This window comes from Lycium barbarum, chromosome 1 (assembly GCF_019175385.1).
Source record: "Lycium barbarum isolate Lr01 chromosome 1, ASM1917538v2, whole genome shotgun sequence".
NCBI classification, from domain to species: domain Eukaryota; kingdom Viridiplantae; phylum Streptophyta; class Magnoliopsida; order Solanales; family Solanaceae; genus Lycium; species Lycium barbarum.
In genome coordinates this window covers 150,646,838-150,660,637 of record NC_083337.1, presented here as the reverse complement: position 1 = coordinate 150,660,637, position 13,800 = coordinate 150,646,838, and the positions used below count along the sequence as shown (strand labels likewise).

At 33.7% G+C, this 13,800-nt stretch overlaps 1 pseudogene; it reads right to left on the bottom strand.

Annotated features, from left to right (window-relative positions):
- Window positions 1-1,105: 1,105 nt before the first annotated feature.
- Window positions 1,106-13,344, bottom strand: LOC132644042 (sucrose transport protein-like; annotated as a pseudogene).
- Window positions 13,345-13,800: the final 456 nt, after the last annotated feature.

Sequence of the window (13,800 nt, the reverse complement as noted above, 5' to 3'; positions counted from 1 at the left end):
CATTTTGGATGATCTTTCTGGGTAGGTAGTTAGACTTCTTCAAATCTGCTGGTGCATCTTTGTTTCCATAATTCCCAGCATAATATGCTAGGAAGGCATTGAAGTATCATTTCTTGAACTTTGTTGTTAGTTTTGTGAATCCACCAGTTGATCATAGTTGGTCTGATATGGTTGTTGTTGTTGCTGTTGTTTATTCCACAAATTCCTGAGAAGAAACCCCAGACCTCCTTTGCAATTTCTCCCTCCTTGAATATGCGTTCTACTGTCTCAACTTTGTGCATTTTGCAGCAATGACATCTAGATGGTCCATGAATCTTGAGTCTGCCATTATTATCATCAGTAGATAAGCTGTTAGTAAGCATTCTTAAGATAAGAAAGGAAACTTTAAATGGAAGTTTAGAATGCCAGCTTTTCATTGAAGTTAAGGAGATTCGTTTGAATTTCCTTAAACTTCTCCAAGTTGATTTACATGTGAATCTGCTAGTAGCTTCTGGTGTCCAGATAGCAAAATCCTTCTGAGCATCGTATATTTTCAATCCTTGGATGTGCTCTGCAATGTGAGGAGGAACTGTTTCATGAAGTTTTGGGATGTTCCAAGCTCCATTCTGCATATATTCAGAGATTCTGGTGCTTTTAGGACTGTTGTGTGGATGAAGAAGGGTGGAAAGAGGGTCTTTGCCAGTCCAGTTGTCCCACCAAAAGGATCTATTGCCTGTAGCTACTTTTCAAATAATGTGCTGTTCACACAATTTATTGGAATCCATCATTCTTTTCCAGATTTGTGCTTGCCCTTTTTTCCATTTGTTCTCAACTGGATGTGTACTGATGCAATATTTAGCTCAAGGAAGTTGTTGAGAAGAGAGGTTTTGGTTCTAAAATTCCACCAAACTTTAGCACTAGCAGCTAGACTGATGTCTTGAATAGATCTGAAACCAACTCCTCCTTTAAAAAAGGAACTAATAATCCTTTTTGTACAATGATTTACACAAAGAAAAAAGAGGGCGACTTTGTCAAAATTGTGTTGCTCTCTAATTCTGCTTTTATGTACAAAAAGAAAAAAGAGTAGCTAGTGATCAAAACTTTGGTTGTGGTGTCCAATATTTTTTCAATGAGAAGTAGCAACCACGAAAATAGGGGCTTGTTTGGCATCAGGAGCAGGTGGAGAAGGCAACAGTGTGAGTGCAAAAATACCACTAAATGAAGCAGCAACTGCTCCAGCAATAAAAGCTGGCAAGTTCCCTCCTCCACATAACAAATCAAATGGCCCTCCCGCCACTAGTGACACAATTGTCTATATTATCCATTGCATTTTTTTAGCAACAAAAGAAAAAGTAAGTCATGTTAGAGCCTCGAGAAAAGGACCAAAATCATCCATAATATTTGGGTTTGGATCAAAATCATACATATTCTTTCACATGGAGCACTAATAGTACATTATGTTTGCATAAGTGGTGCACTTTTAGTCAAACTCCCAAATAAATTTAACGGAAAAGAACAAAAATGTCCCTGAACTTTTAGAAAAGGTATAAAAATACCCTTTATTCATCTATTTTGCTAAAACTACCCCTCAATTCAACTTTTTGGCTCATTTATTCCCCTTGACTAACGGACAACACTAATTTAAAAAAAAAAATTAAATTGCACATGACATTTTATTACTGAAAAATTGATTTATTCTTTTAAAAAGAAATCTGAAACCTTGGAATTTTTTTAAATTTGAAAAACTTTTTTTTAACGAGTAAAACCTTGACTAACGGACAACACTAATTTTTTTTCTTTTCAAAATGTGAAAAATTGGATTTTTATAAAAATCTGAAAAAATTAAATTTTTTATGGAAAAACTGTGTTTAAAAAAAAAACAAAAAACTATCTTCTTTTTTTTTTAAATCTAGAAGAAAAGTATGGAGCATTAGTTTTGCACATTTTACTTAAAAAAACAATCAGTTTTTCAGATTTAAAAATTGAATTTTCTAAAAAAAAAATGGGGTTTCCACCCGTTAAAAAAAGTTTTCCAAACTTAAAAAAATTCCACATGTTTTAATGAAATTCCAATTCTGTTTATATATATATATATATATATATATATATATATATATATATATATATATATATATATATATATATAAAAGGCTTACTACATTTGTTTTTTAAAGAAACGGATGTTGAAAAATTATTTTTCCTTATTCTACAAATAACGAGTTTTCAGATTTCTTTTTAAAAGAATAAATCAATTTTTCAGTAATAAAATGTCATGTGCAATTTATTTTATTTTTAAATTAGTGTTGTCCGTTAGTCAAGGGGAATAAATGAGCCAAAAAGTTGAATTGAGGGATAGTTTTAGCAAAATAGATGAATAAAGGGTATTTTTATACCTTTTCTAAAAGTTCAGGGGCATTTTTGTTCTTTTCCGTTAAATTTATTTGGGAGTTTGACTAAAAGTGCACCACTTATGCAAACATAATGTACTATTAGTGCTCCATGTGAAAGAATATGTATGATTTTGATCCAAACTCAAACATTATGGATGATTTTGGTCCTTTTCTCTAGAGCCTCTGATCATCGAGCATATTATAGGGAGCAAAACAAAGTAGCAGATGGATTATCTAAATTCTAAATATAGTACTAATAAAATGTAGCAGTCAACTAGTACCACAATATAATATATATGTATTATTATATTTTACTCTTTACCAAAAATTAAACATGGTCAGAGGCAGGGGCAGACCCACCCTGTTAGGAGGGGGTCACGTGTCCCCACTAACCTCGGGAATACCCTGTACATATATAGTGTATATACCTTAAAAAACGCATATGTATTTAAAAGGACCCTGAGAGATATTCATCGCTTCGGTGCATTTGGTTGTTGTGCCCCTTAGGTCCTCATATGACACCGAGGTTCGAGTCTCGCTTGCAACACCTTTATTTCTATTTTTTGTTGAGTTTGTTTTGTTTCCGTTCTAAACCTATTTTCGTTTCTTCCAATTTTAAAGTTTATATTTATACTACTACTTTACCAATAACTTAGCATAATTATTAAGTTTTCAAAGAGTTGCACGCCTAACTTTCACATAATAAGTGACATATTTATATTAAGGCAGTAGTCATTGGTGCCCCCTCTGCATCAAAATCCAGTTCCGCCTCTGGTCAGAGGTGAATTTATATATTAATCTTGGATCACGTGAACACATGGTCACTCGACTAAACTCGATATATTATGTGTATAATTCTGAAAATATATCTAATATTATCTGAAGGAACACATGGTCAAACCAGGCTGAGTGGAGCACTGGTTAAGGGCTGTGCTTATTTCCTCAAGGTCTTGGGATCGAACCCGAGCTCTTGCATGCTCTATGCTTTTCATTAAAGCCTTGCTGGATTAATTACCTTGTCCTGCTCCAGCATTGCTGGAATATATAGATGCCATAGCAAATGGGATGCTATAAAGCCCCTATAAAAGAACCAATATCATGTTTAAGTTTAAGTTTTGTGCACTGTCAGTGTACAAATTTTTTATACCATCGGGTAATATTGACCTGCTATAGTAGGTTACTAACTTTTTACTACAGTAATTTTTTTCCTTCTCTAAATACAAACTCAAGCTTTTTATTTTACCTCTCTCCTCACCCCTACAGAATATCCGTCATCCTCGTTCTCTCGAACCAAAGTTATTTAATCACCCATCTATGCTTTCTATCATTGGCTTTTTGTTCCCCATGTGTATTAGTCCACCCAAAATATTAATGTGCTTTGTTATATATCCTGTTTCCAGCAAAGATGCAAAAGAATTGCATGGCTTAATAGTGTGATTTTAGTTGATTTCTTTTTTCAAGTTCTCTAAGGTTTTCAATCTTCATAATTTATAAGGCCTTTTGAATTAGATACGGAAGCTAAGTAACAGAATGGATCTTTTCAAACCAAAAAAGGACCTATAACCAAGAGGTTTTTGGAACGTAATTATATTTCCATGAGCTAAAGACAAAACCTTCATCAGTGATTATTGATGATGATATTGAGAATTTGGCATCAAAAGTGAAAACGTCAAAAGTAGTAAATAAATTTGAAAAAGGAAATTATTTTTATTACAGGTAAACTCAGAAATATTTTAGTTAAAGTATCAATAGGATTCTACTTGCCTTTAATTTCTTTCAAATACTAAAGAAAGTTACTGTGGTAAATCATCTTTGAGATTAATTACCTGATGGTGTAGAAAAATTAGTACACTGACGGTGCACCAAACTTAAATTCTATCATGTTAATAGCAAGATTAAAAATAACGATATTCTAGCACGCGATTCCTAATTGTTATACGCGCTATCAATTAAAAATTAATATCCACTGCCCGCAGGACTTATCCATATCAGGCAAAACACATCGCCTCACGTCCCACTTTCTAAAACTTTGTCTTTATTTAAAGTGCATTACTTAGAATTTAATTGAGTCAAACAATTGAGGGGTAATATATAGGAGAACTCACAGCTAGAGGAATTCGCATAACAGCAATGAGAACCAAGGCGCTGATCTTAACACCTGTATCCGGTGGCAGAAGCTCGCCATCGCCGCCATACTGCCGTGACTTCCCATTTTTTGTGACCAAAACAGTCATGGCCAAGCAAATAGCCAAGATGAAATTGACAAACCCCCATAGCCTTTTTGCACCACCTAGCCACTTTCCAATGCCCTCCACTCCTAGTGACATGAAACATAGCACCACTGAGTTCAACAGATGACCAAATGCACCTGCATGTACTCCTTTACGGTATAGATCCGCGTCCCTAACTGTGCCACCCTATACCTGTCCAATGGGGAAACAACCGGTAAGAAGCCAAGTTTACAAATATATAAATTTTATTACAAAAACTTATAGATTTCATGTCCGAATTCACGGTCAAAATTAAAAGGTTTGATTCTCAAAATCCGAAAGGTGCCACATAAATTTGGGATAGAGAGAGCACTAGATATCAAAATTGAGGACAATTTAAAAAATAAAAAAGATTTACTCCCTCCGTCCCAATTTAAGTGTCTTACTTTCCATTTTGGTCTGCCCCAAAAAGAGTGTTTATTTCTATTTAGTAAGTTGACAATTCAAATATATGACAAGTTTATAACCACAAAATACAAAGGACATTTTAGTACATTATATACATTTTTTGTTTAGGACCACAAGATTCAAAATTCTCTCTTTATTTTTTAAATTCCGTGCCTAGTCAAATGTCACGACCCAGCCCCGTAGGTCGTGACTGGCGCCCTAGTTGGGTACCCTGACGTATTTATTCAATCAAATCACACACAAATAGCATATACGACCATCAATACTCTATGCCGTCTCAAACCATATCAAACTGTTCAAACACATCTCAACGCAACCGTATGCGGATATATATATATATATATATATATATATATATATATATATATATATATATATATATATATATATATATATATATATATATATGTGTGTGTGTGTCAAAAAGCCGGCAAGGCTATCAAATGGCACAACGGCCCAAAACATATACAGAATGCACGCCGACAAGGCTGCCATAACCATATAGGATCATACAATCGCATCTGAACAGAAGTAGGCGCACACACCCACAAATACGTCTACAGACCTCTAAACAGACCAGTCAAAACATATGGCGGGACAGGGCCCCGCCGTACCCCTGATCAAATATATACATACACAGCGAACAAAATATATATACCAAAATGTAGGCTCTGGAATGAGAAGAGCACTCCAAATAGCAGAAGAGGGTGTCCTAGACTGGTGGATCACCAAACTGTGCGTCTGTACCTGCGGGCATGAAACGCAGCCCCCGAAGAGAGGGGGTCAGTACGAAATATGTACTGAGTATGCAAAGCAGAATATACAGAAGCAAACCTGAGACAAAAACGAAATAGTAGTACAAAGAATATGTACAAATCCAACGTATCAAAATGTTTACTTTAAAAATATGTAAGTCATGCAGAAGGTACAGAAGAATATGGTCGCCCGCCCGTCGATGGCGCCATAACACAGCATAACACCGGAAAGGTTTCTAACCTCCGAACCCCCGTCACATATCATAACACAGCATAACGCCATACACCTCATAACATCATATATAAGTGGAACCCGACCCTCTTTGGCGAGTAGCTCGGTGAACCATAAGCACAGCATAACTCCGGAGTATATCAAAGTGCGCACGACAACATAACCGGCCCGGGACTCAGCGAAGGGATAACAGAATGCACGAGTAGAATCGTGAGTAGTCATATGCACAAAATCATTATCACAAACTCAAACATAAGTAAAAATGATCATATTCGAAATCGGAATAATAGTCATACCAAATTCTTTCAAAAGTTCTCCGAATCGCATAAAGGAAAGTCGCGGGACCCACGAACGGGTATTGACCCGAGTCGGGCCCGCCTATGGAAATCATACTCATTATACATCATGCAAACTCCTATAAAAATATTGGAACAATCCGAGCCTTTATGCGAAAGATATGGCATTCAAAAGTTATGGAATTCTCTAAACAAACTTTTTGTGCAACATTTGGAAAACGATTATTTCGAAGACATAATGGTTCATATTCTTATCAAATCATGCATAAGAGTGCCAAGAATTATATAATGATCATATCATGCTCGGATTTCGAATTTGGAATTCCCTTAAGGCTCTAATCTAGCCTATGTAAAACTAAGGCATGCCAAAAGAAGGAAGGTTGCTTTACATACCTCGAACGCCCTCCAAGATAGCCAACCTAAAGTTAATCCCAATCTACGCCTCGGGCTCCCCAAGGTCTACAAATATGCCAACGAATATCCAATATTAATCATAGGCACTTAAGCAATTATTTATTCCAAACTATCGCTAAATTCTACAGAAAATTCGGCAGCATTTCCCCTGTAAATAGGCCATCCCGAGAATTTAACTCGCTCAAAATCAACAACAACAACCACAATAACCAACCTAGCAACATCGATAATCAATTCGAAAGACAAAATAACAATAGTAACTCTCTTTTACATCATTCAACAACTTTCCAACTATTCAATTCAACGGCTTACATTCAAGCCACGATATCGCTCACACATTCAATTATCAACCCGAATCCTTACTAACAATATTCAAGGGCATTCTAACAGTTTACATAATTTTTCCAACAATCCAATAATTTTTCTCCAAGTTGGCCGAAAACAGCCCCCTAAACCGAGAACCCCACTGTGCCCACCTTCCGACTTTCAATTCATATTTTGTATCACAATTCACAATATAACGATATCAATTCCATAAAATACACAAATTACATCAACGCACAATAACCCTCAAATCAGCCCACAAAATCTCAGCATTAATCTTGAGTCATTACATGCTCATTTCCAAACTAGAATTCATAACGACGACAATTAAAATGCTAAGCGATATCAATGCGATCTTCGACATATTATGTGGCCCACATTCGTCCACACTACACATATACATATGTTGATAGTTCTCATAGATAAAGATTGCATTAATTGCACAAAGTTCTCCAAATCAGTCCGCAACACTCACCATATCAATTTGGGACATTTAACTCTTATTTCCAACATAAAAGTCATCACAACAACCATTAAACGTTAAGCGACATTAGTGTGTCCTTTAGCATATAGTATGACCCATATTCATCTACCACTACACAAGCATATAATGGTGATTCTTAGCCACTCTACACACTACAACAATTTAACATACTACAAGAATTAATTCATCAATCCAATTCAACACCCATATACACGGCTAGAACACCAAACACACGGCCCAACTTCATCACACCATATTTCATGATTTTCATCCATATTAACATACTACAACATGAAATAAGAGTTCACAACACATACAACAAGAGCAAAACTTACCTTTCTTCTTCAATACCACAAATGGCTAGGGTTTGCAATTGGACACAATGAATGGTTAGATGACCCAAACAACTCTTCCACGCTACTTAGGGACTTCAATATAGTGGGTTTGTATCAAGAAATTATTTTTGGGAAGGCTAAAAATGGTCTTGGTTTTTTTTTTTCCACTTTGGCCGAGAGAGAGGGGGAGTTGTTCTTCAACTCCTCTTAATTTTTTTCTAAGTGTTGAAAGTGTGGAAGATGACTTAAGAATTCATCTTTTAAGTCCACAAAATATCTACATTGCCTTTGGCCCACACAATGTGTTGGACCAATTAAAATTGGCCACACAATGTGTGGGACCATTTCCATATACACGGCCTCAATGCCCCTTTGCACAAGATTTTTAAATTCCAATTTTATGAATTGTAGTCCCAATTTTTCCTAAATGTTCAATGCCAATAATTTCATATATAACTTATGTCTCAAAATAAAATCAAAGGTCAAAAGTCCCGACTTCAAATCCCGGAATAGTCTTGGCCTTAAATTATCATAGTTAATCCGAGTTGTCCCAATGTATAAAAATACGGGACGTAACATCAAACTAAGACACTTACATTGGAATAGGGGGAGTAAAACAAAAAATAAGACACATAAATAAATTGGCACGGACAGCTAAATACCTCTTTGCCCATCCAGTCAGTGCTGTACAAGGTAAATGGAATCCAAGCCATCCGGTTCAAAGCTGTAACCATCAGAAGAATCCACACTGATCTTAGCAAGTGCTTCAAAGCTTCAAACATATCTCCCAAAAACATCAATCTCCCTTTTCCTCGTCCTCCCGTACCAAAAGACTCATTTTTCAAGTCTCTCTGTGGCAATCCCTTTTCGCTAACAGTTGTTAATGCCAAGGTAGTTAAAGTGAGTAATAAAGCCACTGAGATCAAGAAACAACTCTTCAGGTTTGCACAGTGAACATCACAGGCATCTGTTTTTGTGAAAGGTAAGATGGTGTAGAGGCTAGAGTATGAACCGGCTGCGTTCCCAAGAATGCTTCCGACCGCCATGAAGAAGGAGTAGCAAGATTGAGCTGTTCTCATCCGTCGGCTTTTCTGCCGGATAGATCAGCCAACAGTGCTCTGCATGGCAATTTCATTCAGCAACTCTAGTTCAGATTTTACAACAACATTCCCGGGGTAGTCCCACAAGTGGGGACTAGCCCACGGAGGGTACACACACTTTATCCTACCTTTGTGGGGTAGAGAGGTTATTAAGCTTTGGCTTCAGAGTCGGATTTAAGATTTAAACTTTAGGGGGTCAATCTTTTAAATTTTTTAGCATTGAACCATTATATTTCTAAAGTTATGAGTCCATATCTACTATTTATTGTAATTTTAGTAAATTTTTGCACATAAATTTATATCTCGCATCGAAAGTTTGAGGTTCAATTTGAACCCCTAGTTACACTGCTTGGCTCAAACTACTCTAGTTCAAATTTTATCTAAGATAATTAACTGATTTTTAGAGTGACTCAAAATGCTATAATTTAAACTAATTAGTTTTATATTTCTTATTTACTAGTTATTTATAACTAAAATCTGAGGGTATATATAGATTACTTTGTCTGTCCCATTTTGTATGGAATAGTTACTAGGGCCAGTTACTATTTAGAAAGTCAAAAAATGTTTTCTTTGAACGCAATTTTCCATATCTTTTAAGTATTTTGAATTGTTAATTATTGAGACTTATTTATATATTACTGAATATATAAATTTTATTTAAAATTATTTGAAGATTCCAAATCCACCATGAAAATTAGATAATTTGCCTCTCTTACAATGAAAATTAAATAATTTAACTCTCTTACTCCAGATCATCTCACATAAAATGGGACAAAGGGAGTACTAGCTATAATCAGCAGGGGGGAGCTACAAAATAATTAACTTACAGGTTCAGAATTCAGTAGCCTTAGTACAAATCATGTATTTGTGTTGAAAATATCATTTAATATGTAAAAATAATCTGTTATGATCCCAGTAAGTTGTCCTGTTCTAGAGTTCAAAAACCATAAACTTAAAATCCTCTATTCCTCTATCTGCCTAATCGGCTTATTTGTCATATATTTATGTTATTCATCCATCTTGGATTTATTACACAAAATTACTAAAGGCTTTTAATTAAGTGATCTGATAATCTATATATAATATAAAGCTAGGCAATAAAAAAATGACGTGGCACCTCTCTTTGGCCAAAGATCCTATTTATTTTTTTTCTCATTTTTTTGACAATTTTTTATATTTTTTAAATATTTTGTAGTGTACAAAAATAAATGTGTCACTTACTACTCCTCCATTCATTGATATTATTCAATGTAAAAATTTAATGGTCTTTATTTCCATTATTCCCACAACTTTTCATGCCATAACCCCTAAATAATTAATAGCCATGTTCATGACATCATTTGGTATTCCATATTGTAATCCTATAAATTGAGGTTGTCAGATTTTGTTGCAAAACAAAAATAACGATCATATTATTCAAATTATAAGTGGCATTGTAGTAAACATGAGATTGAGGCAAATATGAGTATGACATGAATTAGTTGAGGGGAGTTTCTCTCCTTTGAGAGGATTGCGTCTTCCCATAATGAAGGTTTGTTTCTCTTAAACTTCATGATTCTTTTTCATTTTCATTGCAACACTCACCAAAACATACGCTTTCATTTTGTTATTCTTCTTTCTGATCATGTTAAATTAAATTATCAACTATTTTCTCTAAAAATAGTACTCTGAGACTAATATGGCAATTACCATTTATCACTAACCAATCTATTTAGAGACATATTTCTTCTTGCACTATTCTTATTAATGCAGGAAAAATCCTTTCTATTAAACTTCATGATTCTTTTTCAGTTTCATTGCAACACTCACCAAAACATATGCTTTCATTTTTGTTAATCTTTTTTCTGGTCATGGTAAATTTGATTATCAACTCTTTCTCTATTTTAGTACTATGACACTAATATGACAGTTACCACTTACCACTAACCAATCTATTTAGAGACATATTTCTTCTTGCACTATTCTTTATTAATGCAGGAAAAATCCTTTAAGTCTCAATTATTTATAATTTTTTTAATTTATTTATCTTGTGTGTGTATATGGTGTTATAATTCTTCGAATTTTTATATTTTTGTTTCAGATGGCTTCCATGCAGGTTCAAGGCTAGCTAACGTGTGGTTTGTTCATATTTCCTTTTATTTCCCTTTTTGCTTTTGTATTTATATCTCCTTTTAATGTTATAAAATAACACTTCCTTGATAGATCTTTTAGTTAGGATTCATGTATTAATATACTTTTATTTACTTATAACAATAAAAAAAAGAAAAAAACAATCCATCCATCTATATATGGCAAGTCTCATTGATCAGGAATTAATTTTATTTTTTCCATTTTCTTCATTTCAACTACGTTACAAGTCCAAGAGTTATGTCCTTTCAGAACCAATGAAAAATAAGCCCAAAAGTCTTCATTATTAAATTTACAACCGTTTCTTTCCTAAGATAACTCAATTGCCATATTCTAATATTTGTGAATGCTCTCAATGTGTAAATACCTATCTTGAATTTCTTCAACAAGTATGTTTTCTTCTCAAACATGTTCCTTTTTTAAATTATGAAGGATGGTTAGTGAATTGGTTAATTGCTAATAGCTAATAAAGGGCCTACACACATATAGGAGTTTTCGAAGACCATATTTTGAAGTCTTTGAAATGTTTGGTCAAATTAATATATGAAGGAGCATTTAAAGATAAAATAGGATGATGAATGCTGAAAAAATTAAAATGAAATGAATAATATAGGGCGACGAGACGAGAATAAGGTGGATTAGTATAACAACCCGACCAAAAGAGAAGAATTAGTGTAATGTGACTCCTAGGAAAGTAATTTCTATAATTATTCATATTTTTCATCTTAGAAATTTCAATTATGATTTAATACTTCTTTCTCCTTCCTTTTTTTTACTTTTTCTCTGATTTTTGTTTGATTCTTCATGAGTAAAAGTGCTTTTTATGCATGCTAGAGAATGATTTTTATTTTTTCTTAATATTTCATCTATGTAAGTTACACATGTGAGGAAAATTATAGAGTTTTGTTTTCTCTTCTTGATTTAATTATATATTACATATTTATTTTGGATATTAAGAATAAGAACCCGCAATCCTTTGGACTAATATTTGATGGTCCAATAATGCAGGTAACAAATATTCTTCTCACGAGATGAATATAAAATAACAACGAAAGATGGCCATTTTGGGGACAGCCGTAAAGAAAAATTATGAGAAGAAAGACGACAGTTCACAAGACAACTGCAAGTCTACTGCTAATGGCAAAAGACTACACAATATTTATCTTTTCCTTATTTTCCTATTATAGGTTTAATCATGTTCTAGCTTATCTATTGAGATTCATCATTATAGTAATGGTTCCTTGCTAAGTGGAAATAGAATACGAAGAATAAATATAAATAAAAGATACTATTGATACGTTATTATTATTATCTAAAGAGATAAGGAGTAAAAGGGAGTTACATTGACGGAATAGTTAAGGAGCAAATTTCTCAAAATATAACAGTAGTTTTTCATAAATGAGGCGGTTATCTCTAAAATAAATTTATGTAAAAATTTACTTGATGGTGAAAAAGGCAAAGATGCATTTTTGATTATGGAAAAAGCATCGTTGTAATTTGTTTCAAATGTGACACTTTTGATTGTTACAATAGATTTGTAGCACTCTTTCTCTCCTATTTTATATTTAAAATTCAACAATTCTCACTTTTTTATTTAAAATTTGATATTTCTCACTTTTCTTTTTTCTGTTGAAGAATTTTATTTAAATTAAGAGAAATGTGAAATAGAAATATAATTAGTAAAGATTTAATTATATTAAAATTATTTATGACCGCGCGAAGCGCATCTAAGTACACTTGTAGTGTTAAACATACATAATACTAGTAAATGTATACATAAAGTTAAATGTCCAATTATATTTACCTGTATCATGTTGTTAACGACGTCAAGGTGCCAAAATCCAACAACAATAGCAAAAGGCTTAGTACTAGTATCAAGTTGATCACCAAAAGCATGGCCAATATCAGCAGCAAAGCCAATTGAGATGACAGCAAAGGCAACTATGGAGGAGCCAGCAGCAATAAAGGGCCGACACCGGCCAAAAGTGGATGAGAGATTGTCACTCAAGTAACCAACAACAGGCTGAACAATCATGCCAGAAATAGGACCACAAAGCCAAATGAATGAAGCATATGTGTGGAGAATTCCAAGTAATTGCATGAAAGGAGTCAATAAAAAGAGTTGAAGTGCCCATCCAAATTGGGTTCCAGCTGCTATTGATGCTACCATTACTATTTTCCAACGTGCTGGCAGTGGCAGTGGCAGTGGAGATATATATATATTTGACATCTTCAACTTCCATATCTACATTACCACTTTCCATTGAATATGTATATATTCAATATTCTGTATACAGGGTGTTTTTAAGTTATGGCGATCCAAAATGACATGGTGTACAAAATTATGAAAATAAAACAAATTACAGCTTATAGGTATCTAAAAATGATTAGCTATCGACTATGGCAAATTAAAAAAAAAATAGTAAGTAATTAAGTAACTTGGAAATAATTTAACTTAAACTTTCTAATAAAACCTTAATGAGAAGTTTTTATAGTCGCAAAAATGTTATAGTTTATAGTGTATTTGGACAAAATGTTTTTAAAAGAAATGTTTTGAAAGAGTAGTGTTGCTACATCATTTGAGAAGCACTTTTGTTAGTAATTTGTGTTTTGCCAATATTCTTAAAAAGTGCTTAGAAAGTGTCAAATTACGAAAGAGAATATGTAAATAAGGTTCTTTATTTTT